Raw genomic sequence first — 17,682 nt, 5'->3', positions numbered from 1 at the left:
GGGGGCAAAATTGGGGGGAAGGGGGAGGACAGAGAGAAAAAAAAAATCCAGCGTCGTGTCCCCGTGTCCCCAGCCCGGCTGTCCTTTTCCTAAAACCCTCGCCCCGTCCCCCCCGCACCCCGGACTTCTCGCACGCAGCGGGAATTTAGAAGGGAGCGCGCTCCTAAATTAGCTTTGCCATAAATCTTTTAGGCGCTTAAATAAATAAATAAATGACATTCCTCCCTTTTACCCTCTTTTTTTTTTTTTTTTTTAATTCCACCCTGCAAACTCTCCATCAGCTTCAAGCCCACGGACTTTCCTGACAGCGCTGGTAACAGGAGACCCGTTGAGTCTGGATTTTGTTTTTTTGGTTGGCCCTTTTTTCATTCCCCTTTTTTTTTTTTTTTTTTAATTCCACCCTGCAAACTCTCCATCAGCTTCAAGCCCACGGACTTTCCTGACAGCGCTGGTAACAGGAGACCCGTTGAGTCTGGATTTTGTTTTTTTGGTTGGCCCTTTTTTCATTCCCCCCCCCGCCCCCCCCCTTCTCTCTCGGCAGCAAGATGCAAGTTTCAAACTTTGCGCAAGGCTTGGGGGTTGTTTGTTTCCCTGCTTTCAAATGGCATTATGATTTTAATCAAAACGGACTGGTTTCTGGAGAAGGCCAGAGCAGACTGGGACTGGGGAAGCAGATCGGTTGGGCGGTTTGTAGCAGTTCAGAAGAAGGTTTTGTAAACAAACACAGCTCCGAGGTAGAAAAGCAAATACAGTGGGTGAAATTTTGGCCTCCTCGGGAGGTGATGGCACAGCTCAATGGGGCCAGTATTCTCACATCCACACGCAACTTTTCCTCCAGCAAACACAAAACCAACAAGAGATGCAGGTAATGGAGAAAACAGCTCCAAACCTGTATTATTATTGCCTAAACAACTCGATGCTGTCAGGGCAGAGCGACAGAAATACGAGTGATGGCTGAGTACGGGGAGCACACGTCCTAACGGGTTTTCTGGCCAATGGACTCCTCCTGCCACCACAATGTCTCCACGCATGGGACAGCATTGTGGCCCCTGAGCCACCACAGGACCCCCCCAAGCCAGGTCACAGCCCCCCTTAGTGCTGACCAGGGCTCCTGCACACTGAAACCTCAGAAGAACCATGGACACAGAGGTTTAGTGTTCTGTTATCCAGGTATTTCATTTGTAAAGGCTGGGGGTGAAATGGAAAATAGGGGAGAACTGGACAAGGATGCAGGATTGGGCCATTTGGGGCAAATAAGGTGGTAAATTCCCCCAGAGCCAACATCACCCGAGTGAGGTCACAGGAACGTGTCAGTGCAGCACCCTGAGCTTCTGGACATGCAGGTGCAAAGCCAGAAGCAGCTGCAGGTCTGTCAGGCCACGCAGAGGGACACCTGAGTGACAGATAAGCTGCTCCCAGGAGGAAGAGATGCACACTCCTATTAAAAAGTACAAATTAAAGTGCCTCTACTTGACTTGAGCCCGTTCCATTTATTTTCCACACCAGCTAACTGCACTAGAACACATCACCAACCAACTCGAGTCTGCTGGAGGAAGGGCCAAACCATGAACCCCAAGAGACCTCACCACAGGAACAACCTGCCAAGGTGAGAAAGGGCTCCCAGAGCAAACCCCAAGCCTGCATCTGGTCCAGGGTGAGGAGAAAAGCGAGGCAAAACCTGCCAAAATTGTGGGCCAGATCCTGCCAGCACTTCTACATCATGGGGCCAGCACAGGGAGCTCCAGTGGAGGTGGCCAACCCGCTCCTCCTCCAGTCTTTCTGCTGGCCATGGAGAGCTAAGCGAGCTGAGCTCAGAGCTGAAGTCTGGGCTCTCTTGGCAAATGCCTTTGGGACCTCTCAGAGCCAGGGAGACCCCTCCAGACAGGGAGAGCCACCCCACGGTGGTACATCAGAGCCGTACTCCATCTACCTTTGTCCCCTCCTTACTACAGAACAAGAGCATCAGATTTAAAAAAAAAAAAAAAATCAAAGGGAAAACATTAATAAATAATAATCAAGATCATCTGCAGTTTTAATGATAAGCTATTTAATGAATTATAAAGTACCTATAACTCAAAGTATGAGACTGTACATTGTCAAAACTGGCATTAAAGTGTATGGAGATAATTAAGCAATAATGACCTCCACAGAGGGCTTTTCCTGGGAATTAATGACCAGTCGGGAGGAGCTGATGGCTCAAGGCACAAGCAAGGGCCATTAACCCCAGCTGGTCATTAATACTCAGGAAATGCCCGGCTCCGAGACCGTTATTGTGAGTATAAGATAAAATAAAGGGGGTACAATTATGAATGTCTGATCTGGGGGCTGCTCGGAGGGGTGACATTTGCAGGTTCATGCCTGACCATCAGCCATACCCAGTATTCCCAGAACTGGCTGGGCTCCGGAGCACACCCCTGACCCAAACCCACTCTTGGACCCCCAACACCAGCGTTTGGGGGCTCTGCCAGAACAAACAGAGCCCCACAAGACATCTTTGCAGCCAAAGAGAGTAAAAGCAAAACAACCTAACGGCAACGCAAAAACAGAGGGTTTGTTTCAACCCAAATTTTGGCTATCAAATCCTCGTGCCAAATAGCATCGTCAGAGCCCAGGTCTTGGGCTCGTGTCTCTCAGCAACACATAGTGTAATGTAAAACAAACATTTGGGACCATCACAGCCAAATCTGGCCCCTGGTGCAGCCCTTGGGCACCATCTGCAGTGGAAGCCCCCCAGGCTCCATCCAAAAGCAGAAGAATAAAACAGCCTCCTTTCAGCCCAAACCTGCAGACATCTCTCCCCAAACTTGTTGTGACTTCAAGGGGACTTGGAGGAAGAGGGGTGTCACCTTCTGGTGGGGCAGAACAAAATCTTAACGCAAAGCTGACCCTATCTGCTGGACTTGCCTCCTTCCCAGGGCATGTGGCACCACAACGGTGGGTGGGCACCAGCTCAGAGCCTTGGCTGGGCACTGGGGACCCTCACTGAGGAGTCAAAGCAAAGCCCAAGGTCAAATCTCTCCTGTCCCCAGCAGGGCATGGAAAGATCTGGGGGGACAGTCCCTTGGGATAGATGCATAGACACTTGATAGGAAGCCCCCTCATTGTAAAGAGGAAGGAATTAGCGTGAGCTGGGGTAATGAAGCCCAGCTGCCTGCTGCTCCTACCCCCTGTTTCCACCCATCTCCCCCTCTCCAACACCAGTGTGTCCGTACCGCTGGATGCCCAGGGGCACCGTTGCATTTTCCCCACTCTGGGGAAAGAGGGGAGGGGGACATCTATCCCCCAGCCCCAACACATGGGGAGGTGGGAGCACAACGCCCACCCCCCGCTGCAATTATCCAACCTTGTTCTAAATAAACCCACGGGGGAGTGAAGGGACTTGGATTTTCCACTAGAGCCCCTCTGGTCATTTATTTACCCCGGTGCTCTATTCTTGCACTGAAAATGCATAAACGTGCTTGGAGGTGACAATCTTTTGCCCTGTAGGATCACAGCGTATGTAAATTTTCACCTACACAAACAAATCCATGATGGCTGTAAATATTTCCAAATTATTCTCTCTAGCAATCAGCGCTAATCTGTGAGAACACAGCAGTGATGTTTGTTGGCAAAATAAAGGATCCCTTTAAGTTTCTTACAATCTGGAAAGAAACCCAGAGCAGCTCCTCAGCCACAGCATTTCTCCTTAACTGTTTACAATCGATCAGAAGGAGAAAAAAAAAAAAAAATTAAGTATCCCGCTGGCAATAGAGAGTTTCCAACAATTATACGTTAAAAACAGCTATCACTTCGCAGAGTAAAATCACTACATAAGGAAAATTAGTGCTTGTTAGTACATGTAATACTCAGAATCACGAGTCGAATAAAAGCAGCAATGCAGAAACTGTTATCAGCAGAGAGAAAATTATTCAAGTATGCATTTGAGTAATTCTGCATTTTAATTTAACCCTTTGAAACATTAATCAAACCATGGCTAATTATAGGAATTAAGGAATTAAACGATGGAATCTTCTAAAAGATATTATTTAAAAGGCAGTTTATACAATTACTTGTATAGATGTTTGCTTTAAAGAGGGAAACATTTCTACTGTAATGAAAAGGGTCTTAGAAAATTAAATTAACAAGGGGGGACCAGGCTGATATGAAACTAAATTAGCATCAAATGCAAATTACAGGGTACTTAATGGTAGAAACAGGTGCAGAGCAGGTCCCTAAATGAGATAAATGAATAAAACATCCCTCTGCACAAATGTGGAAGCTGACACGAAGTCAATGATATGAATAATTCAGCAGCCTCCACACTGCTGTTGAGGTCAGCTTTCCCTGACCTTTGAAACAGGAAGTAAAATTCTGTCCAAATTTGAGTGACTGGAAATGTAGCAGTTATTTGTTGGGGGGGGGCTGGAAAATCCAGATTAAAACCCCCAAAATACAAAACCACAGTATGCCTGTGAGAATGTATATATATACTTATAAGATGATAAATTGAAACACTGAATAAATGTATCGGCAGAAGAAAACATGCAGAAGTGGAAAACCTCTCAAATACTGGAGTCACAGTGGCTAAAGAGTATTTGTTTCAGCCTAAAACTCTAAAACAATGTGTGTGTGTGTTACATGAGAATATTTAGGTCGTGGTATGATCTAAGCGTGTTCAGAGTGAAATGGTTTCATCTTTCAAAAAATAATTTAGTTGTGCTAAAGGGGATATTAATAGAGTCAAAGTCATTATATTTCAGGCATTAAAGAAATCAAATCATATAAAAGTAGCTGTTCAAAGCCAGGCAATCAATCATTTCCTTTGCTATGAACTTTTTTTTTAATAAAGGAACTGGAAGACTTCTTTTCTGGACTTTCTACCTAAGCTACTGGTTTAGCCACTGTTGCATTTCAAACATTAAAAAGTCCCAATTTCAGACGTAAGCCACCCTAACACCAGTTTGCAGTGAAGCACAGGCTGTGTGCAACTGTGCGCCAGTACGAGAAAACCCTTAAAGCCCATAAACACAAATTCTTGTATTCCAAAGAGTGAACACTTCTCTCTCTTAAAAAGATAGAAATCTGGAGCAGCTGCCTTAAATCCAGCGGACTAGCTCCAAATTTACATCCATGTAACTATATAAAGATTGCTGCACCTTTCCCTATGACAAAATATTCAGCTAAAAGCATAGGTTATATAATTTTCTGACTAGACGTATGGTCCTGATTTCAAATTGAATTTGGCACTAAAACAGGTTAATAAGGTATGACAAATAACTAATTTCTCCAAGCCAGAAAGAACAGAAGAGCATCACCCCTGCAGCTTGTCTTCAAGGGCAACAGAAGATGTAAGATAACAGAAGTTAACTCTGCTCTTTCTTTTGTTGTATTAATCTCTTTTTACCTGCTTACCTGTCATCTGCAGAACATGGGTCCGATACCAGGTTATCTCCTATTTTATTTCCTATGTTTTAGGCGGGTGGAGCCCAGGAATGGCCCTGCAGGGTATGCCTCCACAAAGTTTTGCGAGGAGTTAAAGCAAGCCCTGGCAGCAGCCACCCTGAAGATGCATATTAATGAGAGAAACAAGAATCAGCCCCGATATTGCGTAATCCCATGTGGCAAACCCCGCGCCCGTAATTTGGGGGCTGAGTTCAGGACTCTGCTCAGCGCCGGGTTTGTGTGCAAAGTGGCTCCCTCCAAACGCCGGCTCTGAGAACCCAGCTGGTTCTCATTTCCAAACAACCAGTTTCTCTATCCCCAAGTGCTAAAGAAAATAATCCCAGCAATCCATGACTACACGCTTTCACAGGGACAGCAGTGAGAATTTGATTGTAGAGATAATTAAAGTCATTCCTGAAACTTCCAAGGAAAAGAAGTGGGGGGGGGGAGGAGGGGGGCCAACGGAGACAACGATGCTCGTGTTTAAATTGAACTGAGCAACTGGTTTGGCTTGGAAAAAGGGATGGGGGGACACGCACTACTTTTGGGGAATTTGTTTTCCTGAAAATTCTCTCTCCTGCACTCTAATAGTTACAATATTTGCAAAGAAAATGTAATAGACTGTGGCGAGTAGGAAGATTAGAGTGAGGTTTGGAGCCTGGATGTTCCTAATTTGGCAAGAGCATCCAGAGGGAAATGCTTTTGCATTCTGGTAAACTTGAATAAAATTATGTACAGCCACTTTGATTAGAAGGGTTTAAAGGGAAATGATACCATAAAAGCAATAAACCCAACTGCTATCTGCTTCAAACACTGAAAACATCTTTTTAAAATTAATGTTTCCTGCAGCCCTGCCATGAGTTAGGTCTGAAATAATTTTAATATTAACAACACTCAAGAGCAGGTCAATCTACAGCCAATCATGGGACTGGGTTAGTCCTCTACATCCTTCCAAAACAGTGGAGTAATTTACACCACTCCAGCTGGTGTAAATCAGCAGGGTGTCCCTGGCATCAGGAGAGCTGCAAGGCTCTGGCCGCACTAAAAAATAATCATCATGATGATGATTAAAGAAAAAAAAAAGCCTTGCTCCCAGCAAAGCTAAATTGTACAACCCCCGTGTCACACGTCTGCTCTGACCCTCGCCATCCTGAAATCGGTGTGAAATTCAGAGATGGAGAGAAAGAGTTTAAAGCACTTGTAATCTCTCCGTCTGCACTATCTGCCTTGAGCAGGAAGGAGGGATCCACTCAATGAGAGCTATTCAGGGCCTCTCAATTAACCTGATTAGTTCAGCACGCTGCTCTCATGAATGACACCTTATCTTGGAAATGAAGGAGAAAAAAAAACCAAACTTCCTTCCTTCTGGAGATGCAGGCGGCCCCTGAAGCCAGAGCAGCGGCGCCCACGGGGACCGGCTCCCCCGGGAGCAGCTTTTGGGGTGGCTTGAGCCAGACAGCCCAGGTGGCCCAAGCGGGGAGGGGGGTCCCCCTCTTTCAGAGCCACCCAGGCACATGATGGGATTTTCTGGGATGGTTAACCCTTGGGATGCTGCCGGCAGGTAAGGGGTAGAGCAGCTGAGGGGGCGAACCCCCCGGGAACGCTGCCGTGTTTAAGTGTGTTGTAGTCTGGAACTTGTTTCATACGTGACAGATTAATGAGCGATAACTGGGTTACCATGGCAAAAAGCATTCCCAAAATTCTCTTTTGTTTCCCTGAGAACAGTCTCCCTTTTTTTTTTTTTTCAGTTTTGGTTTTTTGTTTTGTTTTTTTTTTTTTCAAATCATGCCACTTTACAATAACACAAATATTAACTAACGGCGTGTTATTCTTTTAAGTGCGAATGGCTGTGAATGTCAACAATACTGACTGTTACATACAAACTCCAAGAATTAATCAAGGAAAATAGGTGTTTCAATTACAATTATAATACTGAAAACTCAAATTTATTAATGCCCAGCCGACTTTGAAGGCATTTATTAGAAAAACTCCGACGACTTCGAAAGTATTAATGCACTAATGACGCATTAGGGCATGATGTATTAATGTTCTTGTAATTTCTGACAAATTAAGTTACCATTGTCACAGCGGGGCAATCCTTCAGCAAAAAAAAAGAAAAGTTCCTCTCTCCTGCCATGCAACATACAACAGATGACAATTCGTGTACACATAATGGGGTTTAGTGAGAAGTTTTCCTCCTACACCACAGTACAGTTTATTCTGTTTTTCAGAATGCCAGAGCTATTATGGAGCTCACTAGGCTTTAAAAAAAAAAAAAGAAAAAAGAAGGTAGATGTAGCCTGGGGATTGTCTTGCCTAAACAGTTCTTTAGGGTAGAGACTCACCATGCTGCTGTACATCCCTTGCTCCACAGTGCTTAAAGCCCGGAGCCCAGAGACCCCTGGAGCCCAGTAACACCAGACCATGGTGCCAACGGGAAACCAAGACCCAGAGATAAGAAAAAAAAATGAGTTTTACAGAGCTGCTTTGAGTACATAAATCCCAGCCTGAGAAACAAATTCTGCCACAGACCCCAGAAGAGTCCAGGATTGCACAGGGCACTCCTTTGTAATGCAGCAGGGCTCCCTTGTTTTTCTTTTGAAAGGGCCAAATCCTGCTCCTAGCTGGGGGACAGCTGTCACAAAACGCGTGCAGGTCCTTTCCTTCCTGCCATAACCCCCAGGAAGACCTGCCATGGGACACGCTCCCATCCACAGCTCAATCCTGGCTCCTGCGGGACTGCCAAGAGACACAGAGGCACTTGGAGACGACTGGAGGAGATGCTACCATCAGATCTTAATAGCTGTGAGTGTGGCTAATTTTCTTCTTCTTTTAGAGCAAAGAACTTTATAATGAATAAAGAATACATTTCTCCTCTCCTTGTGTCATCCTTCTACAAAATCCGAACTAGGTAAAGTGGTTTTTAACATCCACTTATCAAAGTGACTTAACATCTGGGAAGTCAGCCAATGGTTATGTAGTGATGCAGATGCCAAAAAATCCAACTGAAAGATTGTGTTCAGGGAGAGTGCAGAGAAGACCTGACTCAACTGGGTGGAAGCGGATAGTTATCCCGGTCAGGAAAGCCTGACAGTCTCCCTGCAAAATCATGGAGAAAATGAAGGAAAACAAGTATGGTTTAAAAAGCTTCCTTTTAACCCGTTGTAGGCATTGGCTGTATCCTGTACCTTTCCCAAAGGCAAATTTTGGAATCAACAGATTAACAGGTTGGCAAAGTCCAAAAGAAGGGGAACAGAAAATGGTTTTCTGGCTCTGACAGTCATCAAGAAAACACTAACAAGAGGAAGATATATATATTTTTTTTTTAATTGCTAGACACTCACAGTGGGATATCAATTCTTCCTAACATTTACTTTATATAAAATTTATCCTTTCCAGGGTCACAATCATGTCACTTGGGGGTGTCTCTTTTTTTTTATTATTATTAATCTTTGAAAAAATTACCTAACCATTCAGCTGGCTGACTGATGCGATTAGCTGAAACAGTTTGCAGCTCTGATTAGAAAGTCAAGGTGAGAGGAGAGCTGAGGAAACCCGATGTACCACAAGCCTTTAGGACCCTGGCACTCTGTCATTGTAGCATCGCCCTTTTTTTTTTAACCCCATTTTTCATCTCTTTCTAGCCCGGCGTGGCACTGGAAGAGTTAAAGAAAACAATAAAAGAACAACTGAGTGTACAGGGTAGGATTTACTGGCATTTACTTTTAATCTATGGTCCTTTGCTCTGTGGCTTATCAGCCCTATGTCAGCCCTTTTTCCTCCTTTATATTTCATGAGGGGACCCACATGCTGGTACTGAGAGACAGAGCCCAAGTGTCTGTAAGCTTTTTGTCAGGTAAAAAGAGAAGAAAAAGGAAAGGAACAAGAGGAAAAGCAAAGCTAAGAGGCATCTATTAGATGTCACTAGGCTTTTGTATTCATGTCAATGATTCAGGATTAGAGTATTTGAAATAATCTTATTGAGAGAACTCAAAAGCCCCACAGAGGGAAAGCCTGCTCGGTAGCATATGGCAGAGCAGCGGACAATATCTTATTAAGGATGTGTTAGCTAACACCATTACTTTTTATATTACATTACTGAACTATTGTGCCTCAGTCGGTTAGCGAGATGGCATAGTTGTGGAATGCCATTTTGGACGTTACCCCGTTGTTACAAAACCGGAGAGATTTGGCCGGGTGTCCAGGCCAGCCTGGCGGGGGTGTGGCAGTGATGCTGCTCCCTCGCCCCCCCTGGACCGCTGGGAAGGGCATCCTGCATCTCACCGGCAGAGGGGACAACCATGTCCCCAGGGTACTGGTGGCCACTCTGCTTTCATCGTCTGTGACACAACCCAGCACCCACCCACCCTTCCCCACACTGCTCCCCCCCCAAAATTCGGGTCCCTGCCTTTCAGGTCTGGCCGGCTCACGGCTGAAGGGAAAACTAGGGGCACAGAGGGCAGCTTCTGCTATATCTCCAGCAAAAAAATCCCAAACTATTGCCAAACTCAGCTTCTTGTCAGATGAAGGGAATTTAATTTTGTTATAGTGAATGCTGTTAGTCAAAAAATCTTTCTGTGCTCTTGGACAAAAGCTTGTAATTGGAGAAATAGCTCTTTTTAAAGTTATCTTCATCTGCCTACACCTTTAGAGGCAGCAAGAAACCAAAGACAAAACAGTACTGTTCATAGCATTTCAATGATTGCAGTGAAAGGCTCTATATCTGGGTCACCTTACTACTGTCCAGTATATAATTTCAGTGACTTGAAATAAAGCCTTTTAATAACTAATTTCATATAATTCACATATTAACGGCACCAGAAAATTTGTTTTCACATTTCCTATTTCCAAACACTGTTTTTAAAAAGTGGGTAGAAAATTATTCGTTCCACTTTAAAAAAAATACCTTCTAAAATACCGTCCTTAGCAAAAAAAGTAAACACTCATTTGATACAGTAATATATTCTGATCACAAACTACCTATGCAAAGCTGCTAATGTGACACACTGGGAACTTTGTATGGCTTTTCTGTACTTTTCCAGAACTGTTACAGAAAAAAAAATAAATAAATAAAACAACCATGATGCTACAGGGAAATAGAAAAATTCATACCAGTATTTACCACCACTACTACAGAGACTCGCTGCTCTCTGAGGACATTAAATCCATTTCTAGAAAGTTATCTCAGTCCTGATTTAAACAGAAACCTACAATTGTTTCTTACTCTCTTTTAACTTTATTAGTTAGATGTTGTATTAAAATTATGTACCTGCAGCAGGCAGAAGTGAGTTTGAATTTAGCATAGTTATTTTTGTAGATGTGGCCAATTACTTATAAGAATACATTTTGCTGGCTAGAACATGCAAACATTTATGATTACGCACAGGAAGAAAACTACTCATACGCCCCAGCTTCTACAGAATAAGGCTTGGGTTATGTTTTTACCCAATACATACTGGGATAGAGCTAAGATAAATTTTTCATGTTTAGAACAATTTTATCTAATCTGCTTTAAAACTGAGGATGATCTTTGCAAATACATTTTCCTATTGCTCTTATTCATGTGTGCTTTCCCACTGTGACAGCAAATATGGAAATAAATCAGGTGTTAAGATGGGACAGGAAATCTATCCACACCAGAAACCGTGTGTACATATATATGCACATGAGAAAAAGCCAGTATTTTTTTCCTAAAAAAAAATCCCCAGTCTTGAGAGAGAGAAGAACTGTCACTGAGCTGCATGGAGCCAGGGAGCCCACGGTGCTGAGCACATCCTCCCCGCTGCAGGACACACTTTGAAGTAGGAGTTCATATTAAGAAATCAATAGGTATGAGCTGCACATTTGAAGTTTGGTGGCCAGAAACAAAGGGACAGATCTCCCTGACAGCCCCTGGGTTCCTCTTGGGACCAGCCTGGTGCACATGGAGCTTTCCTGATGCTGCAGGAGGTCACTGCACAGAGGCAGCCTAACTTTTTAAAGCACCTCTAACTTCGGATGCCCAAATCCCACCGTCTGAGTAGAGCAGCAGGGCAATCCACGAGGTCTCAATTAGACCTCCTCTGCACAAGTAAACCCATAGGGTCTTCAGGAGGGACTTCGAGGAGTTAGACAAGCCAGTGCGGTCTCCTAAAATTGTTAACCCTGGCTGATAAAACCCACAATTTTCAGAAGGAGCCCATGGGACTTACCGACCTGCCAGCAGCCCCAGCTCTGAACGCAATAGGTGCAGAGCTGCTTGCCCCAGGATCACTGTCCACCCAAGGCAGAGCAGACCTATAGGGACATGGGCACGCTAACCTTGAGGTCTCAGGGCAGCAGGACCAGCACATCCCGTGTGTGCACTCAAGTCACTTTTCTAGACTGACACCACAACTAGCCAAGCCCCAAAGGTCTGTAGGTGAGCACTAAAGATGGTCGTCAAATGCCAAAAGCAATACAATAGCCTGGTCTTCAGTTTCCCTCATCCTTAGGACATTCAGTGCAAGCCTAAGTTTTTTATTCTCCACAGAAAAACCTCTATCTCAATTTTTAAACTGCATCAGGAGAAACACTTCTTTTCAGGAATGGGATCATCTACCTACCTAGAGAATACACAGCATCTAGCACAACGAGCCTTCTTTGTGATAGGAGCCTCTGTTATATCACATGATATTAAATAGTAATAATCAGGCATAAGATCACAGTGAAATAAAAGCCCAAAACACTGGCTGCAGATTCAAAAGGCATCACTGAGAGAAGCAAGTAACTATTAGAGTAGTGTGAAATGTTTGCAGTGAAACCCAAAACCACATAAAACTTGCCTGGTTTGGGGTTTTATAACAAACTGAAAACTCAGAACAGGTTTGCTGAGGAAATCACAAACGTCCTGAGTGAAGCTGAGACCAAATTAAGGTTTTGCATAATAGTTTTGAGATTATACAAAATTCTTATACTCGGGGGTGGAGGGAAGAGGAATCAAACAAACAACAAGCAGGAGCTGGTTTGACCCTGACCAAGTTCACTCAATCCCAAGAGCAAAATAAATTAATTTTGAAGCAGCAGCGATATGCGCCAACCCCAATAGGCTGAAACCAAGAGATTTTTGCAAGAACCCTTGCAAATTTACCCCCAGCTCTGGCGATTTCTTCACGAGAAAGAGGACTGACAACGCATGCATTAGGAGTGCTGGTAGAGGGATGAGCATGTCTGACTCTGTGTGAGAAGCATCTACTGATCAGAGTCTCCCATTTATCTCACAAAGGCTCAAAATGCCTTTGGTTGCCTAAGTCATGTGGGAAGTGTTTTGGGTAATGCTTCTCAGATGCATCAATCACAACCAAATTCAGTCCCTCCCCTCCCAGAAATGCACGGGTTCACAGGCTCCAGGAGCTTGCATGAAATGCTTGAGGCCAAATCCTGCCCATCTGAACACCCTGCTTAGAAGCCCTGAGGGTTTAGGCAGCACAGCCTTAAAAGACAGCCTGGGAGACATCTCCACGCGGTGCTGGGGGTAGTGCTCTCACACAGTTTCTGCTCCCCAGACTCCCTCCCTGGTGGATCAATAACTCCCATCTGGCTGTGGAATTGGCACAGCAATGAGGTGGGCACTTTCCAGTAGGAGACTCAAGAGAACATTCAAATATTCAGGCCCAGGAGCATTTCTCACCCATGTCTTGACATCTATCCGAGAGAGCCACATCTGCCCCCCTGCATGCAAAACCCACCCAAGGACCCAGGATGGATGGGACCCACAGCCTCCTGCAGCCCCATCCCTGGTGTGGGCAAGGGGGGAGCAGGATACCTTCCCCTGACCCCACACAGCCAGGTTCAGCTACTGCATATGGCCAAGAGGGACCAAAAACTGGGACTCCTGCAAAGGCACCACTTCCAAAGCATCTTCTGCCACTTTGCTGTGACACCAGTGCCATGGCCAGCCTGTGCCCCCGCTGTGGCACTGATGCCATCCCCTGCAGTAAAGCAATCCTCAGCAGCTCCCTCCCAGGCCAAATGGCCACCTCAGCCTCTCAACGGCACCTCTCCTGAGGCTGTCCCACTCTGCCAGCCTGCCCACATCTCCATCACCCTCTCTCCAGGCATGGAAACCTTCTGCAAAATACATTAATCGCCACGTCTGCCTAACAAGTGTATTTGTGGGGAGGATGCATTGAACGCGATACAGTCCTGCGTGTCATTTTTCCACCTGCCTGGTATTTAGGATGAAAAGATGATCATGCCCATAAAACACAATCCACTACGTGATGACTTGTAAAGTGGTAAAATGGAGACATTGAAAGTCATTCACGCCTCTTTTCATGTCATTGCGCAGCGAAATCCTACCCACAAACATAAAATTTTTCAGGGTAAAGGCTGAAAGATTTCAAATACACACGCAGGTAAGTTGGCTCCCTCCCTAGCCGTGGCAGCTGGGTGTACCAGGGATGGGTTACAGAGAGATCCAGTCGAGCATCCCATACAGCAGGTGTCAAAAGCACACCGGCCTTTCAACCCCTGGTAGCCGGTCATACATTAAAATATACTTTGGTGCCATCTGATAATAATACATAAAAAATATTACAGCATCCAACCCCTGAGTTCATGGACAAGAGCTCTGGTTGTGCTGGAAATGCATAAGCCAGAGGGAGCCTCATTCCTCAGAAACTGCACCCAAAGCGGCACGTGGAGAACTTCAATATATTGCCAGACAAGGGCCAGAAGAAACCCCAGTCATCCTCATGCTGACCTGCCACACCTGGGCAGAGCTCCAGCACCAAGCCCGTCAACTTACACCACAGTTAAAGTTTATCTATCCAAAAGATAGACGGTCATGAGATCCCTTAAGCAGGTCTCATCTGGATTGGTAAATCTCAGCAAAGCCGATTTTGAGTCACTCTCATCAGCCTGCTCGCATGCTCTGGGGAGAAGCAAAATTTGGGATGGACCAGCAATTGCCAAACAGGCTGTTTGCAGCCCTTTTCCCATGCGGTGTCACACGCTGGAGGTATATGGTATAGATCCTAAACGCTGAGATTCTTCTGCCACTATATTTGGGATTGCAGTGATTATTCACATTTTATCAATCAACAGGACTCCTGTTTACTGGATGCAGCCATAAAAGGTAAAGAAGCCCCAGCAGGCACCGGTAACACCATTAAATACTGGTCCCGACAGTGGTAAATTGGGTTTAAAAGTTTGGAACAGAATGCTGAGAGAGGAGCCTCTTTCCTGAACCAAGGAATAATATAAAGCCCCACTTTCTCCCCTATGTGACTTTTGTCATTATCATCTTTTCTGATTCTTACAAAGCAAACCTAATTAGGAAGCTCTCTCATTAGTCTTCCAGAAAAATTAGCACAGCTTATGCTAATTACTCCTGTAAAATTTAATAAACTCGTTGAAATGGGAATAGTCTAATGAGGTTTTATTTATTGAACTAAGATAACTGTAAGGAAAAAGGTTAGGACACCAGGATATCCAGAGTGGTAATAAAACTACAATTTATTCAATTTCTTCACAGGAATTTTATTGCAAACCTTTTAAATTCAAATATGAGTTACAATTTGAAAGTTAAATCAATCTAGAATTTAATTTAATAACAGGAAGTGCTCTGTGTTTTCTTTAAGTGTGATTACAATGCAGCCCTGCCACTGCACTTGTGGGAGGAATTGTGCGTTTGTGTTGTGACAATAATACCCCTTTTAAAATGAGCTCCTGTTCATCAGATCTTCATCTCAACACATGTAACTGGATTAGCAATAAAATATACAGGCTATGTTAAGAAGATGATTCAGATGTGCACAAGTTTCCAAGAAACTCCCTTGAAATGACTGCTCTATAAGCATAATAGATTTATTTTGTTCTCCAGAGAAAATTTAGATTGCTCTACGAGTATAAATTTCTGTAGATCCCTTTCACTGCTGTATCTGCTGATACTATAATAGAGCAAAGTATAAAGCAATTTTATAAAGGATTAAGTCATATCCTGGTTCAAACACAACTACAGACTTTTTTAAAACCCCACATTCTGATTAAATAAAAATATACGATTTACTTTTCATATATATCTAGGGTTTGAAAAAGAACACAACACATGTAACTTTGAAGTTGCCGAAGAGCCTCGTCGCCAAGTTCACTAAACCACCACAAAGACACAGCTCTCTCTATCCCAAGTTTCTCTAGCCTCATCAAAGAGAATTAATCAATCCAAAATAGTATTCCAGCATGTAAGAAGAGGATAGCATTTCCATGTAAGTACATATGTTGAAAATCCCATGGATAGATTCTACGTTAAATTCTATGTTAGGTCAGAGTCTGTGGATTCGTAGGATTTGATGCAAGAGTTATATTAAATCCATAGGCAGGACTTTATCAGAGCACAAGGCATGTGGGAGTGCTTTAGCTCAAATGGTAAATGAATTCTGTAAGCTCACATGCAAATAAAAATAGCTAAATATGGTTTTGCATATCAATTGACATAATAGTTAAAAATTGTGCGCATGGAGAAGTGACAATGGAGTACAACTAAACACATGTTCTGACTTGTGCAGGCATTTTAACGTTAGAACAATTTTTAAAGGACTCGTTTTAAGGTGAAAAAAGGCTCCATATAGATCGCTTCATCCTTTCCAAACCAAAAGGGTGGAAAAAAATGAATAGGATAAATGTCACAAGAAACATCACTAAAGCCACTAACTGTATAAAGCACATACTTATTTGGCCTAAATTGTTTGAACTAGCCCCGGCCAAGAAAAGGTTTTAAGTACCCTACTGGGACAGATGCGAAGCGGCAACAATAGAAGCCACACTAATGCAATCCAGGTAACACAATCCTGTTTCAAAAACACGGGGAGGGCTAATTACAGTACTGCTGAGTCAAATTTCTTATACCATTGCAACCCACAGGAACAGGTCAAAATCAAATGTTATTCAAACCACAGTCATATCAACCTCCTGTATCAAAGTCACAATTTAAAACCAAGTGAAGAACTTAAAAGCTTAACCCATTCACAAGCCAAACGTGATTCAGTACAGGTGGTGAGGTAGGGTTTGTATTATGATCTTTAAACTATGTTTAGCTTGCATTTTAAAAATAACCTTCAGAATTGGTACCTTTTTGCATCAATTTACGTAAATACTGATAAATTGATCTCTGCTAGGAAGCTCGATCTGGGATTTTTTTTCACGTGACTGTTTTCCTCGTTTTGCAGGAAGCACACAACAGACAGCATCTCTGGCTTTCATAATTTAAAATGATTTGCAACTAGCAGTTTTGCATACTAGATAGTTAAACAAAATATTTCCGTAAACCTGCCATTAGCATCTTAACATCTCACTTTCCAGTACAATGAAAAATTCATGTGAATTTTGTAGCTTTCATGTCGCTCAAAATGCCACTCTAACACCATGTTTATAGCATTCAACTCCGCAGCATGCTTATAAAACACATCTCTATACACTGTGGGGGTTTTTCCACCCCCCACTTTTCCTCATACTACCCTCACGCTCCCAGAGATGAAAACACGCCTAGTTAAAATAGATAGAGATACCTTCAGAGATTTAAACATTCTCAGGATTACTTATTACAGCTAATCAAAACATCCACTATAAGCTTCTAATATATGCCCTTTCTTACCAAATTCCAAGCAGCAGTGTAAGTCTGGGGGTGGGGATGAGGGCAGTGCCAGGCAGGGCTCTGCCATATCCCTGGACCCGTTCTCTGTGTGTGGCACCCAGTAAGTCAAACCCTCTTCACCTTCTTTCATAAAAAGTGGGCACACAGGCACGGAAGGTACTTTAGACTTAATATAGCAAACATTAACCCAGAGGATAATGCAAGGAGAAGCACACTGCTCTACTCTCTCACCCCTATAGGTATGGGTAGCTTCCTTTTAGGGTCCCTCTATTCACAGGTTAGAGGAGGGGGATTCCTTTCCCCAGCTGAGGGCAGGTATTCCCAGTACTTGATGCCCATTTAACTCTCCTAGAGCAATGCTGTATAATAACCTGCTTATCACACATGGCTTTGTACAAGGAACTCGGACAACTAAAATGTAAAAATTACTATTAGGCTTCTATTTCGCATAATTTGCAAGCAGAGAGACTACACGTGGCACGGAACAACGAAAATAGATGTATTATACTACAGTGATTTACTCAGTGATGTCAGATTAGCAATATGGATCTGGTTAAAAACACAATAATTAAGACAGGCAAAAATGAATTAATCAACTGGCAATACAGTCAAAATAGTATTCCAACCAAAGAAAATAAGAAGAGGGAAAA

At 43.6% G+C, this 17,682-nt stretch overlaps 1 protein-coding gene across 1 annotated transcript in view; it reads right to left on the bottom strand.

Annotated features, from left to right (window-relative positions):
• EBF1 (early B-cell factor 1) overlaps window positions 1-17,682 on the bottom strand; it is a 280,846-nt gene that overhangs the window by 243,520 nt on the left and 19,644 nt on the right. The gene's annotated exons all lie outside the window — the stretch shown is intronic.

The sequence above is a fragment of the Calidris pugnax genome, unplaced genomic scaffold, assembly GCF_001431845.1.
Source record: "Calidris pugnax isolate Ruff unplaced genomic scaffold, ASM143184v1 scaffold27, whole genome shotgun sequence".
Classification (NCBI taxonomy): domain Eukaryota; kingdom Metazoa; phylum Chordata; class Aves; order Charadriiformes; family Scolopacidae; genus Calidris; species Calidris pugnax.
Note: the sequence above shows the minus strand (reverse complement) of the source record. Positions and strands in the feature narration are given on the sequence as shown.